Source organism: Galeopterus variegatus, unplaced genomic scaffold, assembly GCF_000696425.1.
Source record: "Galeopterus variegatus unplaced genomic scaffold, G_variegatus-3.0.2 Scaffold78, whole genome shotgun sequence".
NCBI lineage: Eukaryota > Metazoa > Chordata > Mammalia > Dermoptera > Cynocephalidae > Galeopterus > Galeopterus variegatus.
The window spans coordinates 1,044,752-1,064,032 of NW_007726189.1; positions in this window are offsets into that span (position 1 = coordinate 1,044,752).

Sequence of the window (19,281 nt, forward strand, 5' to 3'; positions counted from 1 at the left end):
GCACATCTGGTGAGGGTCTTCTTCTTGGTAGGGGCTCTTAGCAGAGACCTGAGGCAGTGCAGGGTATTATGTGGCGAGATGGCTGAGCAAGAGCTTGTGTTAAATGTGCTCACTTGCTCTCTTTTAAAGCCACCAGTGCTGCTGTGGTTACAACCCATGAAGCCAATAACCCATTAGATCATGAATGGATTAATTCATTCAGGAGGGTATAGTCTCCCAAATCCAATCACCTCTCAAAGGTCCCACCTTTCAAATATCACACTGGGGATATGAGATTTGGAGTGGACAAACACTCAGACCATAGCAAACACAGTGACTTCTCAGAAGCTGAGCATCTAGTGGGAGATTCAGAGGTGCTGTAAGTCACTAATGCAAGGTTGAGTCTGGGATGTGCTCTAATAAAACAGAGGTGGGAATGGAGGGGAGATACGAATTTCAACTCTTGGATCTCAGATGATTTATTAAACAAACTGGGATTTGAGGAGAAAAGGTATTTTAGGCCGCACAAACAATACGATATGAAGAGCAGTCACTTAGTAAATACCTGCCATGTGCCAGGTTAACATACGTTATTGCTAATGTTTCCAACAGCTGCATATGGTAGGTGTTCTCACTATTTCACAGCTGAGGAAAGGAGGGCTCAGGATTTTAAACGACCAGCCCAAGACTGCTAGTTAGTGTTAGAATGGAGATTTGAACTCATGTCTGACAAAATACAAAGCATTTGCTCATGCTCTTCCAGTTACTCCTTGAACAAAAATTGTGGGGTAGAGTATACAGAGCACAGGATTCTTGGGAGATCAGGACTGAGGAGGTGACTGGTGGCCAAGGCCAAACTGCAGAGAGCTGTGAATGAGCTGTTAGTGCCTCTTGTTTCTTTTGTTCTGCAGATCTCAGTTCAGGCATCACCTCCTCCAGGAAGCCTTCCCTGACTTCCCCAGGTTATTTAGATGTCTGTCCCTCGACCCCCACCACTTCTGGCCATAACCCTATGCCTTTCTTTCCCATGGACTTATTCACTGCATGTTAATTGTCTACTCGTCTGTTTCTGCCCACTGCACAGTAAGCTCCTTGAGAGTGGGGCTGTGTCTGATCATCTTTGCATTCCCAGTTTGTGAGTAAGAGAATGAAAGAGTCAGTGGAGCACTGGGTGTGGAGAAAAGGGAGTGAATAGGAGCGAGGCAGGCTGGCAGGATGTGGTAACAGGCGACGGGGTGAGGGCAGGGGGAAGAAAGCTCTGAGAATCTAGCCTGACCTGGGAAGGGGGAGAGGCAGGGTAGTTGGATGGTCAGGGATCTGTGATAAAGGTGATGTGGTCCTGTGGATAAACACCTTGGCTCTTAGACTGTCGAGGTCCAAATTGCAATTCTGCCACCTGACCCTCCTAGGACCTCTGGCAGCTTAAAAAAATGTTTGTGCCTCAGTTTTCCTCAGTGATAACATGAGGCTATTAATCCTCCAGTTTTCTCTAAGGATTAAGCTGAGCTCAAGTGTGCCCAGGGCTAGAGTCACTAATCCTTCTTTTCCTGGGGGCATTTCCTGATTTCTCAAGGTTCTGCTTGAAACGCAGGGTGTAAAGAGTGCGGGTGCACTCCTGCTGGGAGCTTGCGCTGGCAGCTGTTGAGCCGGCTTTGGTAAGAGGGTTTAAGGTTGTGGGCTCTGGGTGGCAAGACCTGGGTCAAGTCTCAGCTCTGAACTTACTAGCTGTGGAATCTTGAATTTGTTACTTAACCACTCTGAACTTTAGATTTAGAGGATAATGACAATACGTGTCTTATGGGGTTGTTTGGGAGCATTACTTAAGATAATATATGGCTTCTTAGACACATTTACTGTGGCCTGTGAGTCCCCACATGCCCTCACTTCTGTGCAGCTCTGACCTCCTGTTATTGGGCCAAAGTTTGGCTGCTTGCCCCAAACAAAAAACCCTAGCTTGGCCTGCCAAAATCTATTACAGAACCCAGGGTATTGCTGAAATCTTGTTACCAAACCCAAGTTCAGCTGCCTGCCCCCAAACAAAAACAAACAAAAGTCAAATGTTGGTGGAATAGGAAGTCAGCTTTCATTGAGGAACACCAGTGACCTGAGGAGAGATGTTAGGCTGACCCATCTGTGGGGTAAACCTAAAGGAGAATGGCCAGGCTAAAGCCTCCCTCACTCACATTTACTGAGGCGTTTTTAAGGAGGAGATTGAGGGAATGGAACGCAGGAAGTGCAAAGCAGGAGCAACGGGCACGTGAGCTGTGGGGGCTGCGTGCAAGGAGCCAGGTGCAAGGTCTTGCCAAGGCTCTGTTTTCTGTTCCCATCCTTGCCCTTATCTCAGGGTCCTGTGGAGGGGTGGAATCAGCATGCCTTTGTTGATGTCTTCTGTGCTTTCTCAGGGTCCGGATAGTACGTGTCTCGTTGCAAGTCTGCAGCTCTGGGCTGACTGGAAAACAATTTTACATTTATGTGAATAATGTCATCTTGCCCTGTATCCAAGGTTCAAAATATCAAATAACCATGGGAAAAGGGAACTCAGAGAAATACATGCTAAGAAAAACAAACAAAAAAAAAAACTGTGTCTTTTTACATTTCCTGCAGCCCAAGTGGTTTTAGGTCCCAACATGGCTTCAGTCCTGCTCACTCCAACACTCCAATGCCCCCACCCCCACCACCCAGCCCACAGCTCAGCCTAACAGGACTCTGCAGCTCCTCTAGGCTTGTTTTCATCTCAGGGCTTGCACGTTTGCTGGTTCCTCTGCAGAGCTGTTCTCGCCGCAGGTCTTTGCAAACCTCTCCTCCTCACTTCATTCAGGTGTCACCGTTACCTCCTCAGAGCAGTCTCCCTGGATTTCCCTTCTAAACTTGCTTCCCTGCTGCCTACCTGTCATTCCCTACCCCATTCCCTTGCTGTCTGGATTAGTCCTTATCTACGCCTGAGGCAATATTCACAGTTATTTGTGTGTCGTCTCTCCCTCCTGGAATATAAGCTTCATGAGCTGCATAGGCACCTGGTCTGTCTCCTTCACTGATGTGACCCAGTGCCTAGAAGAGCTACGGCACGTAGTAAGTACTCAATAAACACTTATGGAATGAATAAACAAACTACTTAGTACATACCTGACACACAGTCAGTACCCATGTGACGCTGGCTGATGTGCCTTTGAACATTATTGTCACTGAAGCAAATCAGAGTGGCTGGGTTAGAGCATGAACTCTAGAGCAGAGCCTGGGTTCGGGTCCCAGCTCTGCCCTTTTCTGCCTGCACAGCTGATGATACAACCTCTGGGCCTCGCCTTCCCGCTGTTGTGAGTAGTAAATGGTTGATCTATGTGAAGCCCACACAGCATCGGCTGGTCAGAGGAAGCCCCATGCGCACTGGTCATCAGTATGGTGCACCCGCGACAATGAGCCACATTGCAAAAGCGCTCAGGTTCTCTGAAAAACGAATGCCAAAATGACATTTTTTTCTCTTCTCTTGGACACTTTATGTTTTGTGTTTGCTTTTTAAAAAAAATTGAGCTAAGGTTCAGATAACATAAATTTAACCATTTTAAAGTGTGCAATTCAGTGGAATTTAGTACATTCACAAGATTGTGCAACCACCACCTGTATCTAGTTCCAAAAGGTTTTCATCACCCCAAAAGGAGACCCTATACCCATTAATGGGTCAGTCCCCAGTCTCCCCTCCCCCCAGCCCCTGGAAACCACCAGTCTATCTACTGTCTCCATAGATTTACCTATTCTGGATATTTTATATAAATAGAATCTTAAAATATGTGACCATTGTGTCAGGCTTCTTCTACTTTGTGTAACATTTTTTTTTTTTTAAAGATGCCCAGTAAGGGGATCTTAACCCTTGATGTGGTCTTGTCAACACCACGCTCACACAGTGAGCAAACCGGCCATCCCTATATGGGATCCGAACCCATGGCCTTGGTGTTGTCAGTACCGCACTCTCCCAAGTGAGCCACGGGCCGGCCCCACATAACGTTTTTAAGGTTCATCTACATTGCAGCGTGTCTCCGTATTTCATTCCTTTTTATGGCCGAGTGACATTCCATTTTATGTATATACCACATCTTGTTTACCCATTTTCTTGTTGGTGGACATTTGGGTTTTTTTTCCACCTTTGGACTATCATGAATAGTGCTGCTATGAATATCTGTGTACAAGCTCTTGTTTGGATGCTGTTTTCAATTCTTTTGGGTAGATACGTAAGAGCAGAATTGCTGGGTCATATGGCAACTCTAGATTTAACTTTTTGAGGTGCTGCCAGACTACTTTTCCATGTGGCCGCACCATTTTACATTCCCACCAGCAATGTGTGAGTGTTCTAATTTCTCAACATCCTGACCAACACTTGTTATTTTCTGGCTTTTTGATTATAGCCATCCTAATGGCTGTAAAGAGGTATCTCATTGTGGTTTTGATTTGCATTTCCTTATGACTAATGATATTGAGCGTCTTTTTATACGCTGTATGTTGTAGAACCAGAGGCAGGATTTGGTTTGATGGCCTTGTCTGAGGTTGCATCATACAGGAAAATGCATTTGGAGAATTCAGTGTTTCCCTTTGGTTTTCTCTTGATCACTGGGGCTTGGGATTGGCTTCCTGAGTCCTATTTTATCTCCATATGTGGCACAGGAACTGGAGACCACCCACCTCTGTTAAACAGGGACAGGGTACCTGGCTCAGAGGGAGAGCAAATGCGACGGGACGTAGCTCAGAGTACAGATTCTGAAACCAGTTTACAGGCGTCCCGTCCTGGCTCTCCCTTGTCTAACTACGTGAACTTGGGCTTCATGAGTCAATGTCTCTACCTTGGTGTCTGTAACTGAGTTTAATAATAGCGACTGCCTCCCGGGGTCGTTGTGAAGATTAAATGGGTTAATATCTGAAAGCTGGCACTCAGGAAGGGCTAGCTATTATCCTCGGCATTTTGTGTTTCAGCTTCAGGTGGACACAGGCTATCAAGCTCACGTTTGTTCTCTGCTCTGCTCAAGCCGCTCACAGTTCTTTCGGGACCATGTTCCATTTGAACTACAGAAGAACTCTCTTATCTGTTATTTGTCTGTACTGGTCTTCAAAGTAAAAGGAGTACGGTCTCATTTAATATCTCGTCTTGTCTCCAAGCAAGACTTTGATGACACCTTTTAAAAACTGTGCATCTCTGATCATCAGACATGGGGCCAGGATGACAGAATGGAGGACGTAGAATTTGAAAGGCCAGTTTAGTCCACCAGACCACAACTGTCTGAGTACTGCGAGGCAGAGAGGAAAACCCACTTCTCCTCCGAGCTCAGGCCTCCCTGCACCATCTCTGAATCCTGCCTCATTTCCTTTGGCCTGTGGCTTGGCCAACCTAACCCAAACACCACGGAAAATCCTTCTAGAGAATTCCACCTTGAACCTTTCCTAAGGACGGCTTTCTCTGCCGCATCCCTTGATTCTCTCACACCCTCACTTGGGGCCTTAAAAATCTTAGGCAGAAAAGCTCTTATTTGGGGGGAAGAGAAAAAAAGTCACCTTGAACTTCTACTTTAATTATCCCCTTTATAGCCTTTTTTTCTAGCTACAATGAACAAAAATGGTTTGCGGTGGTGGGAGACATTCTTGCTGGGGAGAGGAAGCGGGGTGTTGAACAGAGTGTGCAGGGGGCAGGGGGCCGCCCATGCTGCATTGCCAGCTCTGGTCTGAGGGGAGTGCCTGGGGTGCCATGCACGCTCATGGTGGAGAAGGTTAGCCTTTAGGGATCCCTTTCTGCCAGCTTCAGGAGCTCTAGGCAGGTGTGAGAGCCAGGCTCCGGTCTAGGTCCTGGTTGTATACATGTAGTTGTGTCCTTGATTGCACGGTGGGGTCTAATGAATACGTTCTATGAACAGCACCAGCTTTGATTGACTTCATGTGGCCTTTAAGCAAACTCTTCCAATAACTGACCCAAGAGAATCCAGTCCACACTCTCAATTCAACAGATATGTGTGGAAGTCTGGCCTGGAGAACCCAAGCCCAAGGCAGGAAGATGCCTGGGAACTTCCAGGGAAGGCCCAAGACACACACAGGCTCCCTACTCGACTCTGGGGAGTTCCAGAGCTTCTTCCCAGCATGGTTTGGCAAATGAGGGGGGCGGGTCTGCAGAGACAGGGAACTCAAGTTTCCCGCAGCTCCAAATCCAAGTTCCTCTACTAGGACTCACCTCTAACAATTCATTGACTTAGACCAATGAGTTGCTCAGCCGGTTAGTTGTTGTTCTCCTCATGTTGTCTATCAAGAATCACCAATGAGAGGCTGCAGGCCGAGCTGGGGAAAATAGACACCATCAGCTGGGGCTTCAGGCCGCCCTGAAGGGGAAGGGAGGAGGATGGGAAGGGAAAGGAGGAGATGGCTGCATAGTTTCCATACATCCCATTGGCCCCAAAGCAAAAGCTTTCAACCTCCAGATCTGTGCACATCTGTTTGCCCTACTGCGACACAATGTCCTCTTCATTCCTTTTCTCTTTGTAGGGGTACATTGTGTGGGAGAATCACACACTTTGTGATTGGGCTTTGGGAGGACCCATTGGACAGGTTGGTAAGAGGGACACACAAATGCATCTATGAGTGTGTGAGTGGGGACCCATATGTGGACTCAAAGAAGCAAAGGAATACATCCATATATTATATATTACATATCTGTCTATGGCTTGGCAGGGATAGGATGACTGTTGATAGGCTAAGGGTTGGAGATTGGAGGAGGGCTACTCTTCAAAATTCCTCAAATATGCCTGCCATGCTCCTGCCTCAGGGCCTTTGCACTGCGTTTTCCTTTGCTTAGAATGCTCTTTTCCTGGATTTCTCCATGGCTCATCCTCGCACCTCCTGGACGTCTTTGCTCAAAAGTTACCTTCTCAGTGAGACCCATCCCATCCCCCAATCCTCCTTTATTTTCCTCAAAGTCATGTAACATCTTCTATAATTTTACTTTATTTCTTGTATTTACTGATATGAATTGAATTGTGTTCCTAAGTTTTCTGTATTAGAGGCTTGGCCTCCACTGTGACAGTGTTAAGAGGGTGGGAGATCCTACTACAGTAATTGAAAGGTGGGGCCTTGAAGAGGTGAATAGATTGTGAGGACCATGCCCTAGTGAATGGATTAATAATAGTGGTCATGGGCATGATTCTGAGGGTCTTAAAAGGAAAGCACATGAGAGTCTCTCTCTCTCTGCTCTGCCATTTACTACCATGAGAGACCCCTGCATTGCTGTAAAGCCACCACCAAAGAAGATCCTCACCAGATGTGTTCCCTGGACTTTGGACTTCCCAGCCTCTGAAACTGTAAGCAATAAATTTCCTTTTCTTACAAAGTCTAGTTCCTGGTATTTTGTTATAAGCCAGAGAAATGGACTAATACACTGCCGTCTCACTCTAATACAGTGCAGTGCCCTGAGGACTTGTTTTGTGACTGTAGTATCCCTGGTGTCTGGGACAGTGCCTCACTGTCTCATAGTAGGCTCTCATTAAACATTTGCTGGACAGACTAATAAGTGGATGGATCATTTGTAAGGTACCTTTTAGCTCTAAAAGATGGGATTTGGATAGTAAAGGGAAAGACGACTGGGTACAGAATCAGAGGGCCTGAGTTTAAGCCCCAGCTCTCTCACTTAAAAGCCAGGTTACCTGAAGAAAGTTAGCTGAAAGTGTGAGAGTCTCAGTTTCTTCATCTATAAAATGGGGTTGGTAATAAATAATATTTATTTTGTGTTTGCTGTCTTCCAGGCACTTACCAACTGCATTGCCACCTTAACTAAATTATAGTAGGACAACCTGATACTAGGTGTCTCATGATGTGATTTAATATTCTTTATATAGCATCCATCACCTATGAAGTATTATTACCAAAAATGTTTAGCCTGAACGTAAACAAGCCTTTTGGCCTAACTTTTAGTTTACAAGAAAACCAGAGATAGAGAAACAGGTTAAAACAATGCCATGATGAAAAAGAATTTAGGACATTCTTCAAGACAACTGGCCTAGCCTCTGCGAGTACATTAGTTTCATAGAAATAATTATAAAGGTGAAGGGCTGTTGTAGATTAAAATAATATAAACAGACATACAATGCATGGTTCTTGCTTGAAATGTAGTTTAAAAAGCCTTATTTGGGTAGGTAAAAAACTAGAAACAACAATAATACAGTCATGCATCACTTAACAATGGGGATACGTTCTGAGAAATACATGGTTGGGTGATTTTGTTGTGCAAACACCACAGAGTGTACTTACACAAACCTAGATGATATAGCCTACTACACAACTAGGCTATACAGAATAGCCATTGTCAAATATGTGATTCATCAACCAAAATGTCATTATGTGGCACATGACTGTATATATGAGGGTACTTCAAAAAGTTATTGAAAAAATAGAATTAAAATATAATATAAGCCTTTCTATGAACTTTTCGAAGTACTCTCATACATAATGAAATATTATACAGCAGTAAAGCAAATGTACTGGAAAACATATATGAATTTCAAAAGCATAACATGAATTTAATAAACCAGACTCAAATGAAAGAAAAACAACCTAATTGGACACATTTGAATGTGAACTGGATTTTAGATGACATTAAGAAAGTGTTAACATTGTCAGGTGTGATATGGTAGTATGATTTTGTAAGAGAACATTCTTACTTTTAGGAGATTTACGCTGAAGCATTTTGAGATAAAGTGTCATGATATCTGCAAATTACTTTGAAATAGTTCTATAGCTAGATACATGAATTGATCTAGTTAGAGGCAAATAAAATCACTATGATAAAAAGTGTACAACTATTGAATCTAGGGGGCGAATAAATGGATGCTCATTGTATGAGAGGACTTCAAAAAGTTCATGGAAAAATGGAATTACAAGATAAAAATTAAAAATAGAAACTTTATTTCTCAACACAGCCTCCATAAAGTTCAAGACACTTTTGTAAGCGATGATTCCAGCCACTGAGTCCATCCCTCAAGAACTGAGCATCTTGCAAGTTTAACCAAATCAATGCCGTCTTTTTTACATTTTTAACTGAAGACAAAAGGGTGCCCCTTAAAGATTGTTTTAAGATTAGGAAACAAAAATAAGTCAGAAGTAGCCAAATCAGGACTGTAAGGTGGAAGCCTAATAATTTCCCATTGAAACTCTTGCAAAATTGCCCTTGTTTGACTAGAGGAATGAACAGGACCATTGTTATTGTGAAGGACTCTCTGGGGAAGCTTTCCCTGGTGCTTTTCTGCTAAAACTGTGGCTAACTTTCTCAAAACACTCTCACAATAAACAGATATTATCATTCTTTGGCCTTCCAAAAATGCCCTGAGCATCCCAAAGAACTGTTGCCATGACTTTTGCTCTTGACTGGTCCACTTTTGCTTTGACTGGACCACTTCCACCTCTTGGTAGCCATGGCTTTGATTGTGCTTTGTCCTCCTGATTGTACTGGTAAAGCCATATTTCATCTCTTCAAAGAAATGTAATTTTTCAGTCAGAGTTGTGTAAGCTGAACCAGTTAAGATGTCTATGGTGTTCGCTATGTTCCTGCTGTTAATTGTTGGTCCTCTTCAGTTAGGGCACAAAAAAGATTACTTTTTCCTCAAAAATTAGTGTGGATGTTCTGTTGTTGCAGGCTTCATCTTCAACATTGTCTTGTTCATTCTTAAAATGAGTTAGCCACTTGTAAACTGCTGATTTCTTTGGGGCATTGTCCTTATAAACTTGTTGAAAAGTGTCAATGATTTCACCTTTCTTCCACCCAAACTTCACCATAGATTTGATGTTTGCGCTTGCTTCAATTTTATTAGAATTCATGTTGCTGTGATAGGGCTGCTTTTCTTTTCTTTTTTTTTTTTTAAAAAAGATGACCGGTAAGGGGATCTTAACCCTTGACTTGGTGCTGTCAGCACCACGCTCAGCCATTGAACAAACCGGCCATCCCTATATGGGATCCGAACCCGGGGCCTTGGTGTTATCAGCACCGCACTCTCCCGAGTGAGCCACGGGCCGGCCCAGGGGCTGCTTTTCAAACTGGTGTCTTACCCTTTTTAGTGCCTCAAACTGGATGCTGTTCAGACATATTATAACAAGTTAGTATGAGTTTATTTTGGTGCAGAAATATTTTGCAATCCATGCATAACACCCATTTTTTCATAATACCCATTTCCACAAACTTTTTGAAGACCCCTTATACTACATGTTTTCAACTGTGTATGTTTGAAAATATTCATAATGAAAAGGTAAAAAAAATTCCATTGGAACTTCTTGCTTATGCAGTGGCAGGGACTAGGGGGAAGAACTCTTGGCCCTTGATGTCAGCACAGTCTGGTGCTCCCGGGATGTCCTCTCATCTCACCCACATGACCCCTGGGCAGCCCTTCTGCCACTTCTGTGAGGTACTGTGGCCAATGTGAGCTTATTTTTTAAATGTCCTTTGAGGGGAGCATTGTGTGTAGAAGAAGAGACACTATTTTTGGTTATTTTTTAAAAATATATTTAATTTATTTAAGTGATACATGAAAAAAACCCTGCTCATTTTCTTTAAGTTTTAACTTCAACTACAACTCTATTTTATTTATGAATCTAGTAAATTTTAACAATCATTTTTATAGGGGCTTTTTACATCTTAGTTAATTAAATCCCCTTATATATTTTAAACTGGATTTATAAATTTAGTATATTGGAATATATTTATAAGTACTTCAAATACCTAGTGATCAGAACATTCCCAAACACTTAAACAATTCTAATAAATTAAACTTAAAAATATAGTGCATCTCAAGTTCTCATAAACATTCCAATATTGTTTACAGACCTAGTAAAATCACAAATCTAAACAATTACTCAATTACACATTTTCAATTGGAATCATGAGACTAATATATTAGATTCCTTAATGCTGACTCCTCTTAAACATCACAAACCCTCAAAATGCCCAATATACACAGATTGTTGCTAAACTTAATAGAAAAGTACTAGTACTTAATTTGAACTCTTTTCAAGGTCAACAGACTCTTACTCATGGAGGAAACAATTAAGTTGAACTAAACAAGTTGCAGTTTCCATCTCAGTAGACCAAAGTGATACAGCGGATTTTGCTGTGGACACAAGGTCTAGTTTTCCTCGTGACACTCAGAGACAAGAACTCTCATAACAGGAACTCCACGCCTGCAGAGGAGGTTAGAATCTGCAGGGTTCAAGGGTCCATTGCCTAAGTCTCCATCTGGTCCAAGTCTCCAACTCCTTATGCCTGGGTTGTTTTACTTCATTTATTTATTGCCCGATTCTCTTCAGAATCTCCTCCACCCATATCCCACCCCCATATAGTCTTCCTGTCTAGTGAAATCACAACTCTGGGCTATTTAGTGATATCCAGACAGATTCTGTGTTCCTCTAATGGCTTTGTTTAGCTCTACACTGAATACAAAAGTCGTGCTGGAGATTGACTTGGAGCCCAGAACTCATTTACTGCCTCTGTGCCACTCTAAGGTGGCAGGTAACCTAAACAATATCCCTGGGAGAGGCCCTGGGTCTCTTCTATGCTCAAATTCCAAAAAACTGTCTTGACTTTTGCCACTGCCCCAGGGGGGTCTACATTGGAGAGGAGAAGGGCATTTCTCTTTTTCTGTAAACCACAATATCCATATGTAGTGGACTGAATTATGTCCCCCCAAAGCTCACTGAAGCTTGAATTGTGTCCCCCAAGTTTTTTTTTTTTTTCCTTTTTGTCTTTTTTACTGACTGGTAACGGGATCGCAACCCTCGATGTCGCGCCCGCACCGGGGACCGGCAACAGGATCGCAACCCTCGGTGTTGTGCCCGCACCACGCTCAGCCAGTGAGCGGGAACTGGTCTCCACATGGGATCCGAACCCTTGGCGGGAGCGCTGCCGCACTCCCAAGCGGCGCACTCTCCAGTGCACCACCGGGTCGGCCCATGTCCCCCAAGTTTTATGAATTGGAAACTTAGCCCCCACCGTCACTGTTAAGAGGATGGGAAATCCTATTATGGTAATTGAAAGGTAGAGCCTTGAAGAGGTGATTGGATTGTAGGATCATGCGGTAGTGAATGGATTAAAAATGGTGGTCAGGGGCGTGGTTCTGAGGGCTTTAAAAGAAGAGGAGAGTCTGTCTCTTGCTCTCTCTCTGTTTCCACCATCTGGCAATGTGAGACCCCTGGGTCACTGTTGCCACCACCAGATGGACTTTAGATTTCCCAGCCTCAGAAACTGCATGCAATAAATTTTGTTTGCTTTATAAATCACCCAGTTCCAGGTATTTTGTTATAAGCAACATAAATAGACCAATACAACATCTTCTATTTCATGGCTTCTCTCTGGATTCCTTCTCTGTGTCCTCCAGTCCTGTGAGCATTTTCTCGGTGTAAGGGTTGAGTGGGATCATTTTATCTTCCTTAAACGCCCTGCAACCACGAACTTTGTCTATACTTCTCCTTTCCCTGAAGGAGGTTTTTAAGTTCTTACGGTTTTTAGGAGGTAAACACAGGAAGAGATTGACAGATTCCTTCCTTCCTCCCTCCTTCCCTCCCTCCATCTCACTTTCTTTTTATCTTTTTACTTCTATAAAACTACGAAGTATTTTAAGCATGCAAAAAAGAATAAAGGATAATATAAAGAAAACCCAGTTATCCACTATCCAATCTGTCAGGGCTTAACATTTTGCCATATTTGCTTCAGATATTCATACTTTAAGAAAGAAAAACAAAGCATTGCACTGTTGAAGCCTCTCCGTATTCATCCCTCATCTGATCTTACTCTTTTTCCTCTGCACAGGTAAGCACTATCTAAAATTTGGTGCTGAGCATTTTATGTATCCTTTTATACTCTTCTTTAATATGAGCATTCATAAATAAACACACATTAGTTTTGCACCTTTAGAGCTATAAATCAGTGACATCCAATCATGTATCCTGCAATTTACTTTTCGTGTTCCACAATACATTTTGAGGTTTATCTGTGTTGGTGTATATAGCAACAGTTCCTTCCTTCCTTCGCTGCGTTGTCATAGTCCATTGAACGAACACATCACAATATATCCATTATCCTCTTGATGGATGTTTAGGTTGTTTCCAATTTATTTATACAAACATACTACAAGGACCTTGTTGTTCACATCCTCTTGTGCGCATGTGAGGATTTCTCTAGGCTTTCTGTCTCGTGGTGGGTGGGTGGGTAAGTGGCACGTGTGTCTTCAATTTTGCTGATGTTGGAGGTTGTGTGCCCCACCAGTGATTATGAGCATTCTTGTTGCTTCACACCTTGGACAACCATTTGTATTGTCAGATTTCGTTTTTTCACTTTTGCCAGTCTGAGAGGCATAAGACGATATCTCTTTGTGGTTTTAAATTGCATTTCCTCAATTTCTAGTGAGGTTGAGCATTTGCTATTGATCTTTTACTGCAAATAGCATTTGCTATTGATCTTTTTCTAGTCTGTGGCCTCCTGCCCAGCTGCTTTAAAAGGTGTGTGTACGTGGGAGGGGTGTGGGAGGAGGACACAGAGGTGAGAAGGAATTAATAGTTTCAAAAAACATACAAAAAAAGAATACTTGTCTTGCTACTCCGTCAATCGACAGTGGTTGCCCATAGCTGCAGGAGGATCCATTTGACATTGCCATTATATTTTCTCGCCTGTCACTCCTCGCTTTATCAGCCTGTGCGGCCTCCACCAGCAAATGTTCACATCCCTTGTCATCCATGATCAACCCCAGGAGTCTTAGGTGAGGTTCACATGCTTAGGGTTGTGCTATCCTTGGCCCTGAGGGCTTGGCACCTGTATGGAAATGTCTTTATCTCCGGCCAGTGTGTTTTGTTTGGGTACCAATAATAGCTTGGAGCTACTTTCGTGGAATAAGCACTGTAAATCTGGACATTCTGTCTAGATTTGTGCTGACTTCTTCTCCTCTCTAAAGCCAGGATTCTAAATATACTAGACTATATATTTCACAGGAAAACTCAAAGACTTTCATGGAACCCTAAAGTAGTGAACAGCTTCACTCTTTTATACCTATTGACTTTCTGCTCCTCACCCCCATCCCAACCAAGGCCATTTATTATTTTTTTTTCCACAAAGGAAGAAAGTGGTATTAGACTTTCTATCACTTCTCTTTATTTATAAAGAGCACTGATGCTGTGTGAGTGGAGGAATCTGGCCAGCATCTTGTTTCCCCACTTGGCCCAGGGACTCCCTCGAGAATTCCAGCCTCTTGGTTTATGGAATTCAAATTGGACCTCAGCAAATTTGGATGATGGCATGTCATAGACCCTTGGGGTATTACCTGAATATTCTCAGATATGAATGCTAAAACTTGAATGTGAAGAGTTTATTAAATACATTCATTTATTCCTTTCTTAAAAGGTCTATTCAAATATAGGGCTGGCCCGTGGCTCACTCGGGAGAGTGTGGTGCTGATAACACCGAGGCCACGGGTTCGGATCCTATATAGGGATGGCCGGTTTGCTCACTGGCTGAGTGTGGTGCTGACAACACCAAGCCAAGGGTTGAGATCCCCTTACTGGTCATCTTTAAAAAAAAAAAATATATATATATATAGTTAACATACCATACAATTTACCCATTTAAAGTGTACAATTCAATGGCTTTTAGTATATTCACAGGTATGTGTAACCATCACCACAGTCAATTTTAGAACATTTTCCTCACCCCAAAGACAAAGTCCATGCCCTTTAGCTGTCACCCCATCCTCCCACCTCTGGTCTTATGAAACAACAGTTTCCGTTTCCACTTTCTGTCTATAGATTTTCTTATTATAAACATTTCATACAAATGGGATCGTATATGGTCTTTTGTGACTGGCTTTTTTCACTTAGCATGTTTTCAAAGCTCATTCTTGCTGTAGCACATACAGAACTTTGTTCCTTTTTGTGACCAAATAATATTCTGTTTTATGGATATTAATTTTGTTTATCTATTCATTCATTAATGGACATTTGGGTTATTTTGACTTTTGACTGTGTGAATAGTGCTTCTATGAACATTTGTGTATAAGTTTTTGTTTGAATAGCTACTTTTATTCTTTTGGCTATGTAACCTAGGAGTGGAATTGCATTTGGCAATACTATGTTTAACTTTTTGAAGAACCACCAGTTTTCCACAGCAGCTGCACCATTTTACATTCCCACCAACAATGTATAAGTGTTCCAATTTCTCCCATCCTCACCAACACTTATTTTCTGATTTAAAAAAGTTATTATTATAGCCAACCTAGTGGGTTTGAACTGGTATATTATCATGGTTTTTGGTTTGAATTTCTTTAAAAACTAATGATGTTGAGATCTTTTCATGTGTTTGTTGCCCATTTATATGTCTTCTTTTGAGAAATGTCCACTCAAGTCTTCTGCCCACTTTTAAATTGGGCTCTTTGACTTTTTGTTATTGAATTGCATATATTCTTTCAATTAACATTTTCTGAGCGCAAATTTTGTGCCAGGTGGGGGCTATGGCCCTTGGGAGGAGAAATAAAAGATGAATAAGGTAAGGTCCATGCCTTGCAGTTGCTTTCAGCTGTCATGTGAACTGTGCGGGCCCCTAGCAAGGGACCCAGCACTCGCAGAGTTCACTGGTGGGAAGGAGGTAGCACCTCCAGCTGGGCAATTCCGGGGCTCTGTGGGAGAGTAAGACCTGAGCTGGGCCCAGGGAAGTGGAGGCCGAGTGCACTTGGGAGCCAATGTTGCAGGTGGGAAAACAGTAGGAATGCCTGGCCAGAGTCCAGTGATCCCCAGGGAGATGGTGAATCCAGGAGGATGTCAAGAGTGGAGGTGGGGGAAAGCATGTGAGTGGAGGAAAATGCATGAGAGAGATGATACACAAAAACTGACAAGGTAAAGCTACAGATAAAAAAATACCACCATGAATGGGAAGTTTCACCTGATGACTGTAAGCACCTGGAACCTCAGTAGCAACCTGGCAAGAATTGCCCACAGATGCAGCAACAAGTGGGTTGTAGCCTTGTGGTCAGGCAGTTATTCCTCAGGTGGGTGAGTGTGGCTGGGAAAGATGGCCCAAAGACCTTGGAGCCTAGAGGTGTCCTGTTTCCTACTGGAGAGTGTCTGTGTTGACACCTGGGCTGGTCTGCAGGGCCCCAGGCAGTGGGTGGTCTGACTCTCTGCCCCTGTGGTCTCTGCTTGCTTCTCTGGAGGTATGGCCAGCTCTGCTGGCTGCCTGTGAGCTGTCAGGTCCCCCAGCAGTGCCTCGGCCTTGTGGTTTCTTGTGATACCTCAGGTCATCTGCTAGGGAGGTGAAGGACCAGAAGACTTTAGGGACAAGTCATTCTGACTTCCATTCTGTCCACCCGAGGCCATTTGGAGAGCTAGTTCCCAACTGTGTAGACTTCCTCCTTAGCTTTGGCAGGAAGACAAGTGTGTAGAACCATAGCTCACGTGCCCTGAATGCCTACTGGGTGCCAAGCACTCCAGGGGGAAGAAGAAAAGCAAGATTAACCCTGATTCAAGGAGACCACCTGTTCAGCCAGGATCAGACACACTGTGAAGCATAAATAACAGCCTCATGTTCAGGGTTGCTCAGAACTGTATGCCCCTCAGTGTTGGTGTTACTGGGGATGGTCTTTGGCCATGGAGAGCTTTTCTAGTGATATCTCATGAGATTAATGTTCCAAGGGACACACAGAAAAGCAGTGCTGTATGGCTTTGAGTACACGGTTGACATTATGTCTGGATGCAGCCTGGGAGTGGTGGGGGAGCTTGAGAAGCCATGGTAATCCAGGGCAGGCACTGCTAGGTCACTCAGAAGTACATGTGGCAGAAGTCTTTGTACTGTTCATAGAGAAATTATTCCACCCAAATGTCTTGGCCTTTGGTCCCCTGAGAACAGGGAACCTGTGTGTCCTGGTCCTCACTGTGTCCTCAGTGTCCAGCATGTGGCATCAGCTCATAGGGTTTGTCCTGTGATTTCTTCCTCTCTTGTCACAGACAAGGGTGACATTGGGTTAGGAAACCATCTGCTATGGCTACTCACGGTGCAAAGCTGCCTTCTCAAAGGCCAGGCTGTTCCAGTATTTTTTTTTTTTTAACTGTGGTAAAATACACATAAGGTAAAATTTACCATCTTGACCATTTTTAAGAGTACAGTTCAGTGGTGTTAAGTGTGTTCACACTGTTGTGCAGCCAATCTCCAGAACTTTTTCATCTTAAAAAACTGAAAACCTGTACCCATTAACCAATACTTCCCCATTCCCCTTCCTCACACCAGCTATTGGCAACCACCATTCTGCTTTCTGTCTCTATGAGTCCGACTACTCCAGGTACCTCATGTAAATGGAATCATACAGTATTTATCCTTTTGTGACTGGTTTATTTCACTTAGTATAATGTTCTCAAGACTCATCCATATTGTAGCGTGTGTCGTAATTTCCTATCTTTTAAAGGTTGAATAATATTCTGCTGTATGTAGATACCACATTTTATTTAGCCATTCACCCACCAATGGATATTTGTCCTGCTCTCACCTTTTAGCTATTGTAAATAATGCTGCTATAAATACGGGTGTACAAATTATCTCTTTCAGACCCTGCTTTCAAATCTTTTGGACAAATACAGAGAGGTGGAATTTCTGGGTCATATGGCAATTCTGTTTTTAATTTTTTGAGGTACTACACCATGTCATATTTCCACCAATAGTAGTGCAGAAGGATTCTAGTCTTTTATTTATTTTCAAAAGATGACGGGTAAGGGGATCTTACTTAACTCTTGACTTGGTGTTGTCAGCACCACACTCTCCCAAGTGAGCTAACCGGCCATCCCTATATAGGATCCGAACCCATGGCCTTGGTGTTATCAACACCACACTCTCCCAAGTGAGCTACTAGTGTTTTAAATAGCTGTTCTTCTAAGACTGGAGTGTGTGCCCTAAATAGGTTTCACCTGAAGTTGGAAAGCTAAGCCATTCTCTTCTCCCTTTCTTTTTCATCTTCCTACCTCCCAAATTTTCAAGTGTGTCACTGGTTTGCTTGCACATGAACCTGATTTTAGGGGCCTGATACAATGAGAAAGTACTAGAAACCCTAGGCTGACTATGAAATCTCCTTCAGCCTGCAAGCCTCCACTGCCAGGGAGAGGAAGGTAGACTGGCCTGGTGAATCCTGCTATTTTGTGCATTTTTCTCTAGTCCACAGAACCTTATCCTTTCCTTTTCAGCTGACATTTAACTGATCTTCGAAGTTACGTAATTTTTTCCCCATACATAAAATACTACTTCTTCCCCTCTAAGATAAATCATTTCAAACAGGCATTTCCTCATGGAGCATACGCCAGAAGTACCCAAACTGCACAAACTTCTCATTCTGTGGCTCCGAGGCTGAAACCTAGAGGCGCGAATGCAACGCGCTCCCAAAAGCTCAGTCCCAGAGAGGGACACCTGGCGGGTCCCTCTTCTCCAGAATGTCCTCGAGTTTTCTATCGCATCTGCAGCAGGTAAGGAGAAGTGGTTCCTGGGCTTTCCGCCGGCTGTGGGGAGGTCCTGCGGGACAGGCTGCAGGCGGTGGTGGGGCAGGAAGCCGGAGCAGCTGCAGGAGCCGTGGTTGGGGAATGTCCCGTGGGGCCGCAGCTTGTGCTGCATCCAGTTCCTTCCGTGAGAGCTGCGCATTCATTTCTTCACTCTCTGGCCAGGTCCTGCATTTCCCGGCTCTCCGGGGCCTCCGCATCAGGAATGCTGGGGGCAGCGACTGGGCTGCAGAGTCGTCATGAGAAAAGCATCTCCGCTCCGCTTGCAGGCGTGTTTCGGAGACCCTTCGGCCTCCTGCGGTGAATCACAGAAAGCCTGACGGTGCCAAGCCAGGGCCAAAGTCAGAGAAAGGGTGCAAAATGAAAGGCAGAGCCTGGGCAATAGAGACTTCTATTTATTCATTTTTTTCCCTTGGGGGGTGGGGGGGACAAAACAACAACAACAACAACAACAACAACAACAACAACAACAACCCCCCACTAAAAACTGAAGAAAAAAAAGGCTTCCCACTGTCACTTCAAGCCAGAAGGAAATGGTGTTTACAGGGGTCAGATTGAAGCTCTCTGCCTCCGCGCCAATGCTCGTCCTTTTCAGACCCTGGCTGACTTTTGCTTTACTCTCTGACCTCCCTGAGACTGGCCAGATACTCCGAGGGCGTGGGAGCGTGCTCGGTGGTGGATTTGGTAGGAGCGGCAGGTGGCAGCAGCCCGACACACTTGTTTGGCCCTCGGGAACCTTTTGCATACAGGTGAGGTTGGTCAGAGCAAAAGCTCAAAGGGCACGTAAATATG